At 35.3% G+C, this 23164-nt stretch overlaps 1 protein-coding gene and 1 long non-coding RNA gene across 2 annotated transcripts in view; both read right to left on the bottom strand.

Moving 5' to 3' along the window:
* Nucleotides 1–23164, bottom strand: part of LOC109106292 (cyclin-dependent kinase 14-like) — a 434688-nt gene that overhangs the window by 139462 nt on the left and 272062 nt on the right. The window lies entirely within an intron of this gene.
* Nucleotides 12712–23164, bottom strand: part of LOC122140068 — a 45967-nt gene continuing 35514 nt past the window's right edge. Inside the window, exon 3 of the long non-coding RNA XR_006156792.1 lies at nucleotides 12712–12843. This is a non-coding gene — a long non-coding RNA (uncharacterized LOC122140068). The remainder of the gene's footprint in view (nucleotides 12844–23164) is intronic.

A 23164-nucleotide genomic window follows, 5' to 3' on the forward strand; every position in this document is an offset into this window, starting at 1 on the left:
AATAAATAGTAAAAACAAATGAAAAAATGTAACTACAAAAACACTGATAAACTTAAATGTAGGCAAAGAGTACATAATAAAAATATTTAATACAAATCTAAACAAAACAATATTGAAATAAAATTACAATATAAACTTTTTTTTTTTCCCTAATAAAAATGCAATAAAGTCTTAAATAATTTGTTTCATTTAATAAATACTTTAGAGAACATAACAATAAAAAAGATGCTGCAAAATAAAATCAATAATAAAAATAAAATAAAATAAATAACATAAATAAAATAAAATAAAATAAAATTACAGTATAAATCACTGTGGCATTTGCACTTATATGGAACAACATAAACCTAAGACACTTCTTTATTAAGCTTTGGAAATTCTACTTGTTATGCTCAGGAAGGAGAAAACAAGATAGACAATAATAATAAAAATACCTAATTATTATTATCTATTTTAATTAAATAAAGTCTATTCAATTTTAGCCCACTATTAATCCAAATGCTTATATAATACATTAAAAATAAGGGTTTAAAAATCATATTTTACCACACAGAAGAAGTTTTAAAAGCTTCAAAATAAAAGATGTTTTTAAAAATAAAAAAGGCAAATGAAAAGGTAGCAGTTAAACGTCTCAGCTGAGGGACAGAATGAGGTTTTTAAACTCCTACATATTCACATGGGTGAAGCATTCAGCTGTATTCCTGCTGGATAATGCAATCACGTGCAGCACGCCTGCCCAGATCATTTAAGACTGGAGACTGGACGAAAGCAAAGCCATCGCCGCAGTTGACAGGAAGCCGGCCTCTCACTCTGAGCTTCCAGGGGGGGTGTCTATTATTACGCAGCTACACGAGTTACACAAGAACACATGCAATTAAAGCTAATCACCGATCTTCAGCAGTCAGCAGCAAAAGCCTGGGTTTACATTGATGTTTTATGATGTCCTGATGTCCTGCGCATTGATTTCCTCAGATTCAGCACGTGTTTTTCTTCACATTACAAAACACAGTGGGCCGCCAGAAGCACAGAACTCATGTACTCAATCAAGAAGGAAACACATACAATTAAACCACAAGAGCAACGGAGCCTGCAAACAGCTTCAAGTGATGTTTCATGATGAACAGCAAACAGAATTGTGCCATCTGCATGCGGAAAACGCGGCAAAACAAAGCCTCACATAATCTCGCAGCCAAAACAAGGGAGAAATCCTAGCATTACGGTGAGTCAATACCTGCTGTCCTTATCAATTCATCATCATATCAAATACGAACTGTTACCACATGACATAAACTACATTTAATAAACATCATTTTACACTATAAGCACATATAGTGACATTCAATTTTGACTTATACCATTCCGTTGTAGTCTTTTTGGTGCTATCACTGCTATTTATTTATTTTAAATAATTATTAATCATTAATAGGGAATAAAAAAAAATAACTTTATGTATATAATAATAAAGAATAACAAGTAAATATTCAAAATGTCAATAAACTGAAGTAAATAAAATCATAAGCATTAAGTAAAATAATTATTTTTATATTTTTATTTATTATAAATGTAATAATGTTACATTATTTTTATTGAGTAATTTTTTTTTTTAATTATGTTATAAAATAAAATATTAAACCAGAAAATGCAAATGAAGAGTAAAATACTAAGCTAACGACATTTCTTGTTATGTGTTTTAGTACTTAATTAAAACAACAATAGAATCAATTAAAAATTTTTAAGTGCGTCCAATAAACTTATCTTTTAATTGTTAATGCAAATAAATAATATATGGACATCTTGAAAACGTAATAAATCACGTACAACTTGCAGCATTTGATTTGCTGAGACACATTCTCCATCTATTATGTTTCAGAAAAAAACATAGAGTGAAAGTAAAACCAGAAAGGGAAAGTGCATTACATAATAAAATAATAATAATAGCAATAAAGAAAGGTTATCACAAGATAAATCACTGGAGTATCAGCCAGAATTTGAGAAAATAGATCAAATCACATTTAATGTTCAAAAAAAGCAAGATTGAAACGTCATACAAAAGACACTTCTACTGACTGTCAATCCCTCACAGACATGCTAATAATATAAATAATACAATTTCCCTCTTGTCTATTTCAAAGTTTGTATTTATTATTTTTTAGTTATTTAGGTTGATAAGCTAGTCATTCACATAAGAATTATATGAATTAAAAAGCTATGACACTCTTCTAGATTACCTTCCATAGCCTGACTGTTGAAAACGTACTATGTCCGATTCTTGCAGCAGCGGGGTTGTTTAAATACAGAGACAGGATGCTCTTGAGCCACTACATCTGTTCTATCATTCCTGAACAATCATTCACTCCACAAGAAAACGCATGCACTGTTGACCTTCGATTATACGTCAAAATCGAGCGCTTAAATCCTGCCTGTGCCCAGTAAGACTCACTAAGTGCCCCGCAGTCCACGCGTATCTTTCCAGCCTAGAAAACACGCCCGCGATTTTTTTTTTCCCTTGTTTCTATCCTCATTTTGCTTCAATGAGTTATGCCCAGCCTCAACATCTCCATGTAAGATAATTTCTTGAATCAGTTCAAATGTTCAAAGCGTTTATGCTAGATCCGCACAACCCTAGATGCCATCAAGCCCGGATCACGCAGATCAAAAACACGCAGCGCAATCCTAAAAAGCACGAGGAAGAAAAGATTCTCACACCGCTTCACTCATGACACAGAACGAAAGCAGAAAAACACCTTACCAGGGTGCCCAGACTTTAACTCCCCAGGTTTCTCTTCTGTTATAATCGAAATGCGCCACATAAATAACACACATATTAACACTAGATACAAGTAGGGCTGGGTGATTTTTCAGGTTTTATCGATTGATTCCAAACACTGTAAAAAGTTACCTTTTAATTTAAACGGTGAAAAAGACTGTAAAAATGCTACAGTAAAAACCTGTTAAATAGTTAACAGTGAGTTTCCTTACTATATACGGTGAAAAACAGTATTGGACATTAAATGTTATTTTACTGTAGTATACCATTTCTGGAAGTGAAAAAGAAGGTATAATTTACAGTGAATCACGATCTTTCCCAGAATTTTTTTTTACATTTTTGAGTTTTTTATTGAAATAACGATCTCGATTTACATACGTAACTTTGCAAAAAACCTCAATGGAGGGCAAGGGAGACGCGTATGTCGTGATGAAATAGGGGATTCACTCGGGAGCCTCAATCCTCTCTGACTTTAAGAGAAACCGCCATTAATTAGCAGCGCGACGCTGGATTTTGCATACCTGAGCCTCTCCCTGTGCATACGGGTAAAAACAGGCAAAACCTGTCGCATCCTATCTTTAGGTTTTTTTATGCAAGGGCTCCGAGACTGGAATGCGATGTGCTTAACCTCCAGTCCAATGCAGACAGCTCGGGATCTGATTCGGGAGATTCGGCGGCGGGTAGCCCCCCTCTGGTGTTGTCTTGCCACCTCCGAATCTTCATCCTCAGAGGGATGACAGCCCATATCCACAATGCCCACGATCGACAATTCGATCCTCAGTCGGTGCACTGAATAGATATGGCTGGAGCACCATCACGAGAAAGGCCCAGCAAGAATCCACCCGCGGAGCCCACCACGGCAGACATTCAGCGGAGGGGAGGGGGGGAGTGAGAGGTTACGCGGGGCAGAACGCTCTCACCTTATGACCACTCAGATCTAACCAGAGCTCTATCCGGAGGACCCCGTACGACTCGTGACAGCGAAACCTGGCAACGCATATGAGACAGCAGGGTTTTTGCGACTCCGTTAACCGTGAGAAAGAAGAAGCCATGTCATATGATCGCCACAAGTGAAAAGCATTAAGCATCCATGAAATGCAGCTTCAGTGTGATGGATGCCCAGACACCGAAGGACAACGATGGTCGACAACAGACGGGACAGGTAAGACAGTCACCAAGAGCGACAGGTAATGCCACGGCATCTTTACCAAGAAACTAAACAGACCGTGATTTGCTCTATTTAGAGGAACGGACCATACCAGTTGAAGTGCCTAAAGACACTGGGGAATCGATGATGACAGGAACAGCTTCTTCCAGCATTATGGGTAAAGGGCTTGTGTGGAGATCAAGCATTAGATCCACTCGCCCTCCGAAACAAAAAATCTGAAGAGGGATGGCCAAGTGTCGTCTATTATACTCGGTATGCATGGGCGAGTCGCTCAGGTATGCACAGATCCATAGCCCTGCTTCACTGGCAGATGGGTTAAAGGGCCTTGGAGGAGATCTTGCCTTATACCCAGTCGTCCTTACAACTACCGAAACAAAATCCGCATAAAGAGCTGGATGCCAACCTGTCCGTCCTATCCTCATACCCGTATGCATGGGGTGAGGAGTGCGCCCCTCAGGTATGCCAAAATCCATCTAGCAATTTCACTGGCGTTTCTCGTCTTAAAGCTCAGAGATTGGCTTGGGGCTCCCAAGTACATCACAACATAACTCATAGTGGACAACAGATAGGGAACTATGTTTCTACTTAGTTTTTTCTTAACAGTTTTGTACATTAGGGTTGTATGTTATCACATTTAAAGATTTTTGCCATATCACCCAGCCCTACTGGCCAAGTGATGGACGAGATAGTCACCTTCTCTAATCGCCTGTGAACGGCGTTCCTCTCCTCACGGCAGCACGAATCACTTCAACGCAACCATGCTTCCCGTTTACCCTAAAATACCCAACAGCACACAGGTTTGATATTCATCTGTATACTTGGACTGAGTGCACTGTATAAACGTCTCTGTAAAATCTGAGATCATGGGTTGGATTCGCCACGTTAAATGCATGAATTAATTAATAAATGTTATACTGTGAAATCCAATGCAAGTCGCGGTAACACAAAAACAACAACATACAAATAAATAAAATAATATGCCTCTGACCTATTTTGAAACCGGTATAGTAATGGGGTCCAAAATATGGCATAATATAATGACATATATTTTATATGCCGTACAGACAATTTTACATTATAATAATTAGTAACTGTTATACCACCCATGACTCCACGCACATATTCGCTACCTCTCTTATGCTGTATTCAAACCATTCATCGTTTACACCATCAACCTAAGATTTTGTGTGCTTTCCGGCCAGAGAACAGGAAACCTTTTTAAATACATATAAAATCTCCTCCTATCTCATTACCTTTCCTAATTATATAGTTATTCATTATCAATAATTATAATTAAGTAATTTAAGCAAGCTCGATTATTTGCTGTACATAGAAATGATCCCTTCGCACACCGTCGCGCTGCTAGCTTATGTTGAAACAGATCCCACCCCCCTGTAGTTGACTATAACTTTGTACTATTAAAAAATACAATCAGAATTTAGACCAATGTTAGATAACAAAGAACAGAGATGTGGGAAAAAAATACAAAATAATTCTAATCCAACGAATACAAGAAATTATAGGATATTACGTGTTGCAATACATATTCATCTATTCTGATATTTCACATTTTAATACATTTATTACATTTTCTACAACTTTGGTATGTGAAAAAGGTTATCTGAATATCACAACCGAGGTGACTAGGCTTTTTTCAGCTAATTTAATGATTACACCATTACAACCAACCGAAATCCACCGATCATAGAACCCAGAGAAACCCAGAATTTTTGGTGGAAAAAAAATATCGCCCTGTAGGGCACACCCCAGGACATGCACTTACCTTTGAGTGGACTACTCATCCAAACAACCCCCCCGCATTGTTTGACAGGAGGCTGCACCCTCGATACGTGTAACCTGTCCACCCCTATCACCAGACCACCCACAGAAGAAGTCCAAGCTTTTATTTTTCCCCTTCACGAGCACTAACCTACAGACCGAAACGTTTTGTGTTTTATATATTACAAAAGCACCCACCCCCCTATGGTTTGTGCTCCATTGAGACCAGGGCAGCGAGGCTAGAAGATCAATATTAAACCGGTTCTCCGTCAGGAGTGATTTAAGGCCAACACCTTTAAGACGATGAAACTGGAAAGCAATTTGGAGGGCCTTGTGGTTATGTGAAATATGAACGCGCAGGTCATAATGAACATTACACACAAACACCATCATGACTATGAAACAAACCACTGACACATACACCGCACACTAATTCATTTCACGCTGGATGGAATTATATTTTCCAGATGTTCTCCGGCTCTGGGTTTCACTATTACAGCAATATATGAAGAAATGAAATATAATTTCATTCAGAATTTCACCCATCATAATAATTATCTGCTGCTGCGTGCTGTGCTACAGCTTCAGTTACTAATAGAGTCAAAGGACCCAGAGCAACAAAGCAGCCACAAATATAAAATTCACACCGCCGAACAAACCCACACAATCTCAACATAAATGAGGTATCAGAGTGTTCTTGCGTAACATTAACCAGGACTGCAGAACCATTCAAACCTGCCGCAAAGAGTAACTGCAAGCATAAAAACTCAAGGACTTCGAGTTTTATTTAATATTTTACATATGTATTGAATTATTGGTTTACTGTAGTGTTTTTGTTCATATTCAGTTACACCTGAGGTAGAGGTCCATTGATCAGCATTTTGGTGAAAGATAATCTGTTTAATGCTTTATCTAAAAATTATTCTAAAACCTTCAAACATAGTGAACAAAGGGTTAATTAATGTCCTTAGTCTTTCTCTCTTGTGATGGGGGGCAGTTCAGAGAGCGAAAAAATAGTACAAGCGGGAATTTTGATTTAAATGCCCAGATTACTGTTTATTGTATACCCCAAAAAAAAATTAATAATCAATAATATTATAGCACAAATAGAGAAAAAATTTATTTTAGTTTTTTGTGTTTGTGCGATGAATAGATGAGGGAATTTATTAGAGTAAATCAGAACACAAGACTGAAATACACAAGTGAACTCTTATTTTGACACTGTCTACACTTACTACTTTCCAGCTGCCTCACTCAAAAAGATGCGATAAAATCATGGGAAACCAAAAAAAGCAGATTAATATAATAACAAAAAATGCAATATTACGGGATCTTTAATCATGTAAACAAGATCTTGCAATACACAGGGACTCTTATTGTGGAAATGTCTACTACGATGATCTACATTCCATCGTGCTCACTACAACAAAAAACGATGGATGCGCAATGGACAATACAGGAAACCAAAGTATTTAATAACAAACAAAAAAAAAGATTATTTGTTTATAGTCATACTACACAAGACAGTGAAATGCACAGCAAGACGCCTGGCATATTTTGAAGTGAAGTGTCGCTACGCTTATACTATCAAGTTTTTTTCATTCAACAACGGATCTGAGAAATATGGGAACCAAAGTATTGTAATATAATAACAAAAAAAATGCATATTACGCGGCCCTTTATTTTATCCTAAACCAGACTGGTGAAATACCACAGTGGGACTCTTATTTTGGAAGATGTCGGTACAACTATACCTACTAACCCAGCTGCTCACCCAAAAAAACTGAGAGAAAATACTGGAGGAACCAACAAGTATTAATATAACCACAAAAAAATGCATTATTCGGGCCTTTTTTATTCATAGAAACAAGACTCTGACAATAGCACAGGGCCTCTTATTTTGAAAAGTCTACATCTTATACTACGGCTAGACTGCGGTCACATCAAAATGCAAGATGGATATACTACAAGCGACCAAAAGTATTCAATAATAACAAATAAAAAAAAGAGATTGTAAATCAATAAACAAGGACTAAAATACAACTGGGGACTCTTTAGGTTTGAAGATGGGGTTGGCGCTTACTAGTACACTTTTTACAGTCAAAATGGGTCGAGAGAATATGGGAAAACCAAGGAATACGCAAGCTATATCCAGAAAAGAAACATTCATTTCAAACTGTGGAGAGAAATATGGGAACCAAAATACCAGTAAAACGACTTTAATTTTCTGATAGACATCATCAAGCCTCTCATAATCGACTTTTTCTTTTATCCAGAAAAAAAAACAAAAAAAAAGATTTTAGGCATAATAAAGGACTTTTAAAGCACTTTAATTCTGTCCAGGTATATCAAGATTTTATGCATAATAAGGATTGTAATCAATTTCACTCATGGCCGAAATTGCAATGACTCTTATTTTGAAAATGTGTGACACTATACCACTTCCAGCAAGTCATTCAAAAAAGATGAGAGAAAATATAGGAACCAAAGGAATTAAATAAATAACAAACAAATTACAATACTGGATTTTTTATCATGGAACAGCCTGAAAATACACAGAGAAATCTTCATTAGCAACGTCTAGGTTTACTACTTTAGCGGCTCATTAAAAACCCAAGGCGAGGAGACATGAAATATGCCTCTCCTGATATACAACATCCATAATGTAAAACATTGGCGATCACAAGCATGTGTGCTTGGACTGAATGTGAAATGGGACACAAATAAAGCACAAATAAAAGCCACAAAACTGTTTCTCTGTAGTTTTGCTCCGCCTCTGAAACGACTTTGTTTTTCTGATGACATCATCAATGCCTCTCATAATCGACTTTTCTTTTATGCCAAAAATCATTAGGATATTAAGTAAAGATCATGTTAAGTGAAAGATATTTTGTAAATTGACATCGTAACTATATCAAAACGTAATTTTTGATTAGTAATCTGCATTGCTAAGAACTCATTTGAACAACTTTAAGAGGTTTTCTCAATATTTAGATTTTGCTCCCTCAGGGTCCAGATTGGTCAAAATAGTGGATCTCAGGAAGAATAATTGTCCTCCTAACAACAAACCACACATCAATGAGAACTCACTTGCTCTTTTCCCTTTGTAGACGGTGGAGTATTTAGGATCCCTCCTCAGAGCTTTCTCCAGCTTCTTGTACGGAGTCTGCTTTCCCAACACTTTGGGCTCGTGGGCTGAAACAGAGCAGAGAGACGCTTTTATTACAGCAGACGGGAGGTCCGACGGGGATTCTGGGTCAGATCTGGGATCGTTCCAAGCAGGAAGTCTCTCTATTAATGGGCCGTGTCTGTTTAACTGGAGGCTGAGTTATTGCTTCCCTGTTAAACAGGAAATTAGCGCTGCGCTTTGAGGGCAGGTGAACTTGACTACAGAAAAACCTCCAGGGGTCATGTTCACTAACCTCTGAATGAATCTGTGCAAAGACAATAATAACTTTGGATGCATTAAATGATCAACGTAAACAGTAAAGACATTTTATAATGTTACAAAAGATTCTGTTTTAAATAGAAATGCCTGCTCTTTTGAACTTTCTATTCATCTTGTGAATCCTGAAAAATAAAAATGCAGCACGGTTTCCGCAAAAAAATATTGTGCAGCACGGGGGGGGGGGGGGGGGGGGATGTTTTCAACATTGATTAATAATCAGAAATGTTTCTTGAGGCGAGTAAATCATCATATTAGAATGATTTCTGAAGATCATGTGAACTGAAGGATGAAGTAATGATGCTGAAAATACAGCGCACATCACAGAAATAAATTACAGTTTTACAGATATTCACATAGAAAACAGCTGTTTGAAAACTTATAATAATAATTTCAAATTTTTTTACGTATTTTTTTACTTTACCATTTTCACATGCAACATTCATATAAGACCACTAATTTTAAGAGAAAACTGGTAATTTTGTTGCAGTTTCCATCTTCATCAGGCTGTGACGTTTTCTATCTCCTTTGTTAATTATACTGGCGATATCATGTGTGTCTCATAAATTAGTCAATGAGGAATGCATGTCTTCATCCAATGAGAAGATGCCGCCTTTTACAGATTCATGAGCGCATGTGTTTAATGTCTCTATAACAGGAGCTTCAGGACTGTGAGAATCGCGTACAGTAAGTGAGAGGACATTGCTCTTAGTCAAAAGTGTGAACGTTTGTTTATAAGGAGTATTATGAGAGTAATAAAAAACATTAATGAAAATGGTTAAAAGAATTTTAAATAAAATTAAAATATATAAATTAATACAATTGGTATAATCATATTAATATTTTACATAAAAAGATAATAATCTTTATGTGGGCTATAGCGCCTTAAAAGAGCTTGACATAAATAAAATAAAACAAAAAATACACCATATAAAGATATTAAAATCAGCAAAAACAAGGAAACATGCTTTTAAAAAACACTTAACAAAGAAGTGAGTTACCCTAAAGAAATGAGTTATAAAAATGCTTGCTTATTTCAATAGGTAATGAATTTCAGAGTTTTTTATTAGAATTTTATTCATTTTAAAGAAGTATTTAAGGTAATTTATTTATTTTATTTTTAAATCATTTATTTTAAAAGTCCATTTAAGGACACAATTCATTTACATTTTTGATTTTGATTTTTTTATTTCAAAATCTTTTTATATTTATTTTATAGAGCTGTCAAATAGTATTAGTGATTAACCATCAAAATAAAAGTTTTTGTTTACATAACAATTGTATGTGTACACATGCATGTATATATTTCAGAAATAAGTATTATGTTTATATATTAAATATATTTATTTATAATATTTATATTTTTTATTTATTTATTTAGTTTTTTCCAAATATATTTTCCAAATATATAATGTATGTGTGTGTATTTATATATACACAATAAATATATACAGAACACACACATATATTATGCAAACAAAAAAAAATATTTTGTATGCGATTAGTGATTATTGTTTTTAGTAAGTGTTTTCATTTAGCATTTTTATTTAAAAATGTTGTTTTAATTTTATATTATGATTTGTTTTTTTTTCTAGTAAGCATTATATTTATCCTCAGAGTAATATGTACAGTTAATGAGCACATGCCACAGCGGCAGTGCTGCTGGGTGAAAACACAGGTTTCTTCAGTAATCAGGTTTTCGCGGTCTGACACTGATCCTCCGCAGCGATCCGAGTGAAAGATTGGGGGGGTTCTTCCCGGAAAACACTCGCTACGAAAATGCAGCTGTAACCCAAACCCAACACCAGCAGCCTCTGAATATCACCTCCACATGCCTTTGTTTATCCTGATTGAGGCGTTGGGAGTGCAGGGGCCCTGTGGAGAACAGGTTTGAGTGGATTTTATAAATAAGAAGGTCTGTGCGAGAATAAGGAGAAGGGTTTTATGGGAAAGAGGTCACGCTGACTCTCTCCGCTCCTTCTATCTGGCCTTACAATCATCCATTTTTCATTGGTTTGCAATCATCCATTTTGTGCTTTCCTCAAACCAGCCACCTTCAGATTTCTCTCTCAGGTCATACGTGTTCTCGATTTTCGGGAATTACATACTTCAGAAAGCATCTAGTCTCTTTTAAATTAAATTGAAATAAATATAGTAGTTATACAAAATGCTGTATGTAAGGTTTAACAAAGTGGTGTTTACAAAAGTAGCTTATTATTAAAATAATAATGTAAAATAAAAATGAAGATAAATAATTTTTTAAAATAAAAAGAAACTAAATAAACATACTAAAAAATAATAAAATTAATGTAAAACCAGTAAAAATTTAAAGAAATATTTTTTTATAAAAATGCAAAATAAAACAATTACTGAAAATGAATAAAATCATTAAAAAAAAGTCAAATTAAAACAAATAGTTTTTAAAATAAAAAAATCAAAATGAACTAAAAATGAATAAAAATCAAACAGTAAAATGCAAAAACAATAAAAAATCACTAGAACTCACTAAAAATTAATGAAAAAATTAAAATAAATATTTTAAAACAAAACAAATCTAAAAACATCGAAATAAATAACTAAATTTAAAATAACAAAAATAAAAAACTAACTAAAAAAATTAATAAAATAAATTAATTACAACTAATTAAAAAAAATACAAATAAGAACTTACTAAAATTAATAAAAGTGAAATTAAAAATTATTTTACAAAATCTAAATAAAAACTTAATAAAACAAATAATTTTAAAATTAAAAATAAAAAATGAACTAAAAATTTATAAAATCAGCACAGTTAAATGAAAAACAATTAAAAAATAAAACTCACTAAAAATGAATTAATAATTTAAAAAGTAAAAATTAAAACAAATAATTAAAAAAACTCTAAAAACACTTATTAAAATTAAAAAGTAGAATTAAAATGGACCAATTTAAAATAAGAATTCAAAATAAAAAGCACAAAAAATTAATAAAATCACAAAAATAAAAACAATAATTAAAAAGATTAAAAATCTAAATAAAAAACGCTTACTAAAATGTATAAGTGAATAGTAAATTTCTGAATAAATAAATAAATTCGAAACAAAATGAAAATGAAACACACTTATTTTAAAAGAGATACTTGAGATATTGTAAACTGTATACCTGCATGTAGCTGCGACTATTAACCAACATCAGAGAAGCGTGAACGTGAAAGTGTTGATCAATTATTGAACATCTTAATATTTTATCTCAAGGGGGATCAGCAGACAGAAGTGTTTAGGAATCCCTGATGAAGCATGTGTTAAATAGACACATGTCTAATGATCATTATAATAAAAACTCAATAAAATAGAATAAGCAGAGCTAATGAAGCTCTCAAACAATATCTACAAGCCAAACATGTTTGAGGTTTATAAACGAGCCGCATCGAGGGCATGCAGTGATGAAGTCTGAGATCATTAACTCACGGAGCTGGGGCTGGAGTGACGCGGAGTTTGGGAGACTCTTTCCCGGAGGACGAGCTCTTAAGCGTTGATGCAGGCGTTGTTCTACGAGTTGCACCTTCACCTGACCGGCCGGCTTCTCGAAGGGGTGTGAAGCCGCTTGCGTCCGCTGCACCTTCCGGTCCTCAGGGATAGTGTCCAGGGGGCTTGATGACCGAGTCGATCCCTGGCAGCTGCGAGTGGACATCTTGGTGACACATATCTGAGAAGAAGAAGAACGTCATCAGCACTGTGCTCTAAACAAGATGCAGAAAGGATGACTTTCTTTTTAGAGTTTCAGTTTATTTTCCTTACAATTTTTTATGCACAATTTAGCTAGGCGTAAATCTCATTTAAAGCATCCACTGCATTTTTAAAATGCAAAAATAATATGTAAAAAAAAAAATTATAATAATAAGAACAATAAAATATGCTGTTTGCAGTGAAAAGGCGTAGCAAGTTGGGCTCCAGACGCTAAAGTTATGCATTTACGTTCATTACGTTCTTCTGCGGTTCTTAAAACCTGAATCAACAAATCAAATAAAAAGATAAAAAATCATTAAAAATTAAATATTTCAAAATTAAATGAAAACACTTGCTAAAACCTACTAAAATCATAATGTAAAATTAAGATAAATAATTTTAAAATTAAAACAATTGCTGAAAATTAATAAAATCATTAGAAATTTACAATTAAAATAAATAATTGTAAACTTAAAAAAACAACTAGAATTTTTTTATCCAATCATTAAAAAGTAAAGTATCAAATAAGTAAAATAAGTAAAAATACATCTAAATTAATACAAAAACACTTAAAAAATATTAAACAAAATTAAATTTAAAAAGTACAATTAAAATAATTATAAAATAAAAACATTTACTGAAAATTAATAAAATCATTTAAAAAAGAATAAAATTACACTTAAAATTAATCAAAACATTAAAAAGCTAAATAAAAAAAAATAATTTTAAAATACTACAAAAAAATCGAAAGTAAAGTGTGGCAAGAAAAATCATGATGCATGGTTTTGCTTGAAGTAAATCTCCTTTCAAGCATCTTTGCCTTTTTTAAACGCAAAAACGAGATGAAAAGACGTGTGAAAGTTGAGCTCTGATCACGTCCACGTTCACAAATCCACAGACAGTCTGCTGGTTTTTCATCTCAGTTCAGACATCGATTCAGCTGCTGCTTTACAGTAGCTTTCACATCACACACACACACACACACACACACACACACACACGAGCATTAATCAAAGCGTGTGAACCTACACGGCCACTCCATCGCCACCGGACTGGAGCTGCACAAAAAGCCCGGAGCAGCAAAGTCAGCGGTCTGTCATTAAACATTCACGAGGAGGCGTCAAGTGAACCTCTCTAAAACCATCGCCCGCGGGTCACTTACACGGGCCGCTGTTTCACCAAACACCACTTCAGCGCGAGAGACACTCAAACGCTCAGACGAAAATATATTCAACTCTCAAACAACTCTGGGGCAAGAATTGAGCTGAAACAAATGATTTTCAGACAAGCCTTCTGAAAACACAACACTACACACACACACACACAGACACAACACACAGAGATACACACTACTATTCAAAAGTTTGGAGTAATTATGATTTTGAATGTTTCTGAACGAAGCATTTATTTGATCAAAAATACATGAAAAATTATGAAATATTATTCTAATGTAAAACACCTGTTTTATCTGTGAATATCTGTTAAACTGTAATTTATTTCTGTGATGCGCAGCTGTATTTTCAGCATCATTACTCCAGTCTTCAGTGTCACATGATCTTCAGAACTCGTTCTAATATTCTGATTTTGCTGCTCAAGAAACATTTCTGATTTATTTGAAATATAGAATCTTTGTCCACATTATAAATGTCTTTACATTTTACATTAGTTACTTCCGTCCTGACAGGCCAGTAAATGATAGTGACCTTTTTTAAAGTGAACAGAAAACAGAGGCTTCGGAGCAGAATGGAGCCGCCGTCACTGTCTCTGACATTCTGCATTAAACCATCTGAATGCCAAAAACCTGTGCACAGCTCTTTGTGTCTCTATTCTGTTCTAGACAGCAGACAGACTCCGCCTCCTGCGCTGTCAATCAGACGGCAGAGACTCCGCCTCCTGCGCTGTCAATTAGACTGCAGAGACTCCGCCTCCTGCGCTGTCAATCAGACAGCAGAGACTCCGCCTCCCGAGACTGCCAGTCAATCAGACAGCAGAGACTCCACCTCCTGCGCTGTCAATCAGACTGCAGAGACTCCGCCTCCCCTGCGCTGTCAATCAGACAGCAGAGACTCCGCCTCCTGCACTGTCAATCCAGACGCAGAGATCAGAGACTCCGAATGCCTCCTGCGTTGTCAATCAGATGGCAGAGACTCCGCCTCCTGCACTGTAAATCAGACTGCAGAGACTCCAATCCTGCACTGTCAATCAGATGGCAGAGACTCCGCCTCCTGCGCTGTCAATCAGACGGCAGAGACTCCGCCTCCTGCACTGTAAATCAGACTGCAGAGACTCCCACCTCCTGCAGCGACTGTCAATCAGACGGCAGAGACTCCACCCTCCTGCACTGTCAACTCAGATGCGCAGAGACTGCACCTACGCCTGCCTGCAGAGCTGTCAATCAGACGGCAGAGGACTCCGCCTCCTGCGCTGTCAATCAGACGGCATAGACATCCTGTCAATCATGAGTGAGATATAAAATGTTGTGAGCGTGTTTAATGTTCCAGATGCTTCAGACACAATGAGCACTATTGAGTCTCAATCATCCGATCATGTCCAATCATTGATGCTTATCATGAAAACGGCAATGTTTACTCATTTTAGCTGTAATTCCCAGCACAACCAGTCCTTATAAACACTGAACTGCAAGATGAAGGGACGATGAACAACTGAATTTACAGAAATAGATGTTGTTAATATGCTAGTTTTAGTGACTGTTTGTATTTGTACAAACAGTTTGAATGAATTAAGATATCAATTCATTAAATAAAAAATAAAATAAAAAATAACCTCAAACGTATCAGCTAAAAATAAATAAATAAATAAATATATAAATGAATAAATCAACTATAAAAAGTTAATACAAAAATTTAAAACATAAATAAAATTTACAAATGAACAAAAAAAAACATAATAAATTAATTATTAAAAATATATATGTTTAAAAAACTTAAATAAATATAATTATAAAATATAAATAAATCATAATTAATGCATTACAAATTAATAACAATTTAATTAAATGATAAAAATAAATGAAAATGAAACGATGAAAAAAAATAATTACAAATTTAAAACGAAAAAATTCAATTATAAATAAATAAAAATGTTCAAATATAATAAATCAAATTGGAATAAAGGAACAATTGAAAATAAAATGCCAATAAAAATTTAAAAATAAATTAGAAATAGAACAAAAATAAATAAAACATAAATTTAGAAAACTAAATAAATAGGCTCTAATAAGCAAAACTAACTAAACGAAAACAGTGTAGACTCAAGAGACACTGAGAAGAAGAAATTACATCATAATCTAGAGAACAGAAGCAAACGCAAGGCAATGACCTTAACAAACGCCCCCCAAACATCACTGAAGCAACGAAAGCACTTAAATTAGGAAAGTGTAACAATCTAATTGACTAACAGACCCTAGGATTATGGGACACTAAGATACTAACCACTGGGTAATTAAAGGGAAATTCTGAAAACTTTTCATGTCTGCAATTAGCCAGCAAACTAATGCAAACATGAGCCGGTAAACTAATCCAGATATGACAACATTAAAGTACCATCAGTTTCCCAAAGCTCTCATGAGCAAATAATCCAAAGAGAAAGCATCATCAGCTCTGACTCCAGAGCCTTTAATCCACAAACCTTCATCAGAGCAGCACACAACGCATCTCATTACCTCTGGATATTTTAGCCAGTTCTTATTCTGTGTCGTTAACAGATTGAAGCACTATTCCAGTTTGTGATTTCTACACATCAAACAACATAATGAAGTGCTTGTTTTCCAGACGAGAGGAGAGCGATGGGCAGACATTCACCTGAGTGTTTACTTATGAAGCACGGCCTGATTCCCCCGCTGATCTGCAAGCCTGACTGTAACAAGTGTGTGGGATTCAGAGCTCTTAATGGAAACCATCAATACTTGTAAAAACAGCTGAACATCAGTCTCTGGACACGGACTCTCTCTCGTCTCTAACGCAATCGGGGAGCCGCTCTGAAAGCAAACTCTGCTGCGACAAGTGCGTGCTTAAAACGAGTGGGATGCCGCTCCAGACGGCATTCATGATGCAATAAAGAACCGCCGGCACGAGGACACAAACAACATCTTGAGGATCTCAGGCACGTGCAGCACAGAATAAACGCCTCTGAATACTGTACAGAAACATACACAAACAGAAAATAAGAAAATAAAGGATTAAAATAAATATGGATAATTAAATAGATAAAGATCAATTTTTAAAAAAAAGGGTAAGAAAGAAAAAAAGAAATTGATTTTGAAATACAAAATATCTAATACAGGAAATATTACAAATATATTATATATATATATAGATATATTATATAGATATAATATATATATATATGTATTAAAATAAATTACAAAATAATAATTAAAAAATATATATGTATATATTAAAATAATGATATTAAATAACATTATATGGTATATATGATATATAATATATATATATATATCATATATAAATATATATATATATATTATATACACACACCAACACATAAATACTAAATTAACTAAATAATAAAAATTATATATATTAGTTTATGAAAAAATAATAAATAAATTAAAAAACAATAAAAAAATACATAAGAATAAACTAAAATAAGAATTCAATAAAATATGTACAGTGCATACAACATAGGGAACCACCACAATAAGACTGTACTATAAATAAAAAACAGAAATACAAAAACTTGAAATAAAATAATTATAAATTATACACATTTTTTAAATAATTAGAAAAAATTACAAATTAAAAATTTGAAACAAATAAAAAATGAATAAAATATCAATAAACAATAAAAATGAGGAAAAATTAAATAAACCTCAAAACATGGAAAAACAAACAAACAAATAAAATAGAAATTAGAAAAAATAAATTACTCAAAAGTGGAAAAAACACAACAAGTAACTTGAATTATTGGCGGCCACCTGCAGATCAATTTGCGCACCACATGTTTCCTATTTAGACAATATACATATATTCATTAAACCCTGCTCCAATAAGTAAATCTTTTAGACTCCTGAAACAAACGGGAGTTGGTGTGATTTAAATGAACACAGAAGCTGTAATGTACGGCAGCAGAGAGCGAGATTGCCGACCGGCCGTCAGCAGCGTTCCTGCAAAAATAAATGACAGAGACTCCAGCAAAACACTAAAACATCTACAGCTGGGAAAACAATCCTTCATATTTAAGAACCAGCTGGGAAAACCACGCCCTGATTACAGGAAAACGAAGTTAAAGAGAAATCCAAGCCAAAACAAAGCCATGCAGATAGGAAGCCTGATAATGATAGTTTAGTGGGCTGCGCAGGCAACGTCGCTTAAAGCATTACATCTTCTGTTTCTATCTACATCATGTGCAGCGAGATGAGAACAATCTGAAGGGTTTCTAGTGTTGCTGCTCATTATCTCTGCTCTGATCTCTTCAAAATGATTATGAATCTCAACAACATCAGAGAATTACAGACGACTGAGCCATTTCTAGGAAAACCAAGATTTCTGAGAATGATCACTTAACATGCAATGACAGTTATGTGACAGTAGTTTTTCACTGCTTGGATGTTTATTTCACAAAAAAGCAATCAAATCAAAACGTGTGCAAACGGTCCATGTTTTAGTTTGACGCATTATAGCAGAGCAATTGCCTTTCGCATTTATTTCTTCCCTTTTTTTTTCCCCCATATCTGAACGGACACACACACCAGAAATTACGTCAATCGTACCCGTCTCGATGATCATTCTCGTAAACGTAGTCAGTTTTATGTTTTAAATGAAACAGCTGCAGAAAGACAATCGGGTGTGTATCATTATACTGGATACACATTGCAGTCGGTCTTAAAGGGACAGGCAGACTTATAAATACGTGCTGATGAATATGTCACTAATGTTAATCAAAACAACAAAACAGCTATAACAAAGATTTAATCTAAAATTTAATTCATACAGTGACCACAATTGCAGTGTATAATTTACACTTAATTATTAACATTTCTGTACCTGAATACCTACTGCTTTATTTTATCTACGCTTGTAAATTGTAGTATTGTTTTCTACTATTGTGTACTATTGTAACTTTTTTCTTTCTTTCTTTTTTATAATGACTGTTCACCCCAAAAAAATTGTCCTTTAATCATGTTTTTGAAACTTTCTCCGACTATCGTTAACATGAATAAAATTAGTGTAAATTTTTTTTTGTTTTCTTTTTTTTGTTGCATGGTGCACACTGTTGTTAAACATTACATTTTCTGATTTGTGACATTAGTTTTTATGTAATTCTAAAACACTGCTGGTCACTTTCAGAAGTTTATAGTGATTCTTTCTTTTCCAATAAAGAATGTGAAACAAAATTGGTGTAGATAATTTTCATTTTTAAATAATTTTAAAATATAAATTGAAATTGATTTTGCATGCTTTAAGCAATATCGTATCGGCCATTATTTGAATATTGCAGTGTTTGTTTTAAAAAAGTATCGCATATCGCATTTTTTTCAATATCGCACAGCCCTATAGGTAATACTGTAGGGTGGACGACAAGTTATCAAGTACCTGCTTCAAAGACACCACTTTTCACATAAATAGCCATCAGCTTCGCCTCACGCCGATTGTTACATTTGACGGCTGCAGTCGGCGGAAAATTAAAGAAAAACACTGTAGTTAAAATATTTCATATTCACCAATGCAAATTTAGTTCTTATGAAGTTATGTGCGTCTCTCATTTAGAACAAATTCAAGCAGTCTAAATGTCAAGTCTATAGATTTGTGATTATATTTACGCTAAGCTAAGTATTACACCATATTTTAGATTGGTGAAACATCTTAACAGGTGTGCAGCATTATTTATCTAATATGAATCATGTTTTTATTATTACTATTAAAGAAATGGTGGTTTAAAATTTTGCATGGGAGATGCGTTAAAAGGCTAGGGCTACATACATGGCGTAAGATTCGCCATGGCAATATTCTAATAGTTACTTAATATGTGTCACAAATACATTTTTAATTTATAAGTCCTTTAATAATAAACAGCATGAATTTTGGCACCACACATGACTTTAGTATTCCATTAAACAATCAGTCAAATATTATACCAGAAAACATCAGTTAGTCAATTGCTCAGCCCCACAGGACTTCCAAACCAACCACACCCACTGCTAAAACTCCCATCTTCTCCTTCTGTTCCCCTCATTGAGGCAGAAGTATCAAAACTTCTCCTCTGCAGCCACCCTGCACATCATGACCTTCTAGAACCCAATACCCTCACACCTTCTCTAAGCAATTCTCTCCCACACCTCTTACCAGCACTCACCAACACATTATTCAAACACAGCTCTCCTCACAGGCACCTTCCCCACTGCATTCAAGCAGGGGCTCTGCTAACCCCACTGCTCAAGGAAACCTACATTAAACAACTTCCCTTACAGATAGTTACAGGACCTGTCGCTCTCCTTCCATTCAAGCGGAAAACCTCGAAAGTTGGGGATGTTGTTTTCAACCAGGTATCATTGTTTCTTTCAGCAAGAAACAAGAACACTGGACACCTAACCAGTCAGGTGTCAGGAGTGACCATTCAACTGAGACTGCGCTACTGTCAGTCACGGAAGCCCTGCAGATTGCAAAAGCTGATTCAGAATCAATCAGGTTCTTATTCTGCTGGATCTATTCTGATGCTTTTGACACTGTCAATCACAGATCCTCCTGTCTGCTCTCATCACTGGGCATCAGCACAGGGGTTCCACTTCGGCTGGTTTGAATCCCCTATCTCACTGGCTTAGGTCTTTCAGGGGTGGCTTGGGGACGGGGAGGTTATCTAAAAGCACATCAGCTGGTTACTGGGGTTCCTCAGGGATCCAGTTCTTGGACCCATCCCTCTTCTTCCATATACACTTACATCACTGGGTCCCATCATACAGGCACATGGCTTCGACTCTACCATTGCTATGCTGAGACACACAGCTCTATCTCTCATTTCAAACCAGATGACCCAACGGTGTAGATGCAACGGATCTCAGGCTGCCTGCGTGGACATCTCAGCATGGATGAAAGAATATCACCCTACCAACTCAACCTTGGCAAAAGACCTGAGCCTCGTGTTCTTCCCTGCCACTCCCCAACTCTACAGCTATGATTTATCACATGCCAGCTCGGTCTTCTACAATTACCCCATCAACTCTCGCCGCAGGAAATCTTGGTTTAACCTTTGATGACCCAACTGACCTTCAAAAGACAACATTGCAAAGGGACTGCTTGATCTTGCAGGTTTGCATTGCACAACATCAGAAAGATCAGGCCCGTCTCCTAAACGGAGCATGACTGCCACACACTTCTTGTCCCGGCTCTTGTAGATTTCTCAGGCTGGATACTGCCAAGCTCTTCCGGTGGACTTCCATCAAGCACAATCAACACCTCTACAAATTCATTCAAAAAGAGGCCCATGTTAACACTCTCTTTATCTCCTGCAATGAGCTTACTGGTTGCGGCTTGCTTCAAAGTTCAAGACACTGATGCTTGCATATTAGAAACAGCCACAGCTTCAGCACCCGCCTACTGTCCACTCACTACTACGAACCTACTCCCCCTCCAGACAGTCTGAACTCCGCTAGTGAGCGACACCTCGGCTTTGTTACCATCACCGAGGCTCAAAAATCACTTTCCAGAACCTTCTGCGGTTCACCCGTTCAGTTGTGGTGCATGATCTCCAACCACTATCGGGAATGCTGAATCCTGACAATTTTCAAAGCGGAACAGGCTTTAAAACTCATCTCTTTCGAAACTTACTTGGCTTCCATCATAAAAAAAAACATCTTTCTCTTTATTTAATTCCTTCTCTTTCTCGCTTGTACTTATTTTGAACAAGTCTGAAAACTTGGTATTATAAGCAACTTCCTGTGTCTGTTTGCCTCTTTAAGAAGAAGCGGCTTTATGTATCCCCACCCTGTAAGTCACCCCTTGGATTTAAAAAGATCTCTGCAAAAATGTATAAATGTAAATGTAAAGTAATCATTTACCTGTCTTTATTTTACAGAGCCCAAAACCTAAGCTATTTGGGAAAAATATATCGGGGTTGCGTTTCACGATTAAACGCTCTCTTTTCGCGTTACGAAGACTTAAAGCTATCCGTAACTAAAGGTGTACCATTTCTAGGCGTGTTCCTGAATACCTTAGGCGGTTTTTAAGATATACCTTTCTTGCGTGACGATGTATCAGGTGCTGTCCACGTGAAGTGGTGCCTGAATTCGATTATTCCCTCTATGCAAGAGGCTGCTTCACTGCGTTATGTGAGAAAGTGTGTTTTTTTAATAAAGACACGGAACTCTTTCCTGTTAGAAGCAACAAACTTGCGTGAAACTTTTACTTGGTTTTGCACCATACATTCACGTCAGGGAAAGAAAACAAAGGAAAGAAAAATCTTATGCCCGAGCACCTACCAGTGGTCACCACATAAAAATACAAGGATTAAAATCTACACGAGATTCTGCTTAATAATTGTAACAAGCTTTGAACAGAACAGAAGGACAAAACAATAAAAAAATAGCCTATATCACTAACTGGCAGTATACCTTTCACTGGCCTTTGAAAGGGTCATTCTATAATCATATGATACACTCATTAAATATCTATATAGATATTTTTCATAATGTTTGATGTACACTATTATGGCCTCTGGCAAGACAGGGGCCATCGTTTGATTTTGACACAACTATTATAGTATTATAGACATGAGATGTAAAAAAACTGTGAACAGTCAAAAGGGATAAGTTATAGCTTAAGAGAGGCCCAGAACCAACATTACGAACGTATGACTTTAGAGAAAGGTATAGGTAAAACAAGAATGTTTCAGGAACCCTGCATTAACAATAAGGTACACAGGTTAAGGTAACAACTTAAGAATGACGTAGAGTTAAGTAGGTTTCGGAAAAACGCAAGCCAGAAAGGTTTCTTGTAGCAAGCAAAATTCATCATATAAGAATGATTTCTGAAGATCCATGTGACCACTGAAGGACGAAGTCATGATCGGCTGAAAAAATACAGCCTGCCATCACAGAAAATAAAGAAAATAAATTACAGTTAACAGACATTCACATAGAAAAACAGCTGTTTTAAATCATATTTCACTGCATTTTTAATCCAAATAAATGCAGCCTTGGTGAGCAGAAGAGATAAATAATCAATATTTGAAAATGAACGGGAACCTGCAGTCTTACTGTCAAATCAAACAACATCTCCTCCTGACTCTAAAAGTCTGTGTCAGTTACTGATCCAAAACCTCTTCTG

Source organism: Cyprinus carpio, chromosome B16, assembly GCF_018340385.1.
Source record: "Cyprinus carpio isolate SPL01 chromosome B16, ASM1834038v1, whole genome shotgun sequence".
Taxonomy (NCBI): domain Eukaryota; kingdom Metazoa; phylum Chordata; class Actinopteri; order Cypriniformes; family Cyprinidae; genus Cyprinus; species Cyprinus carpio.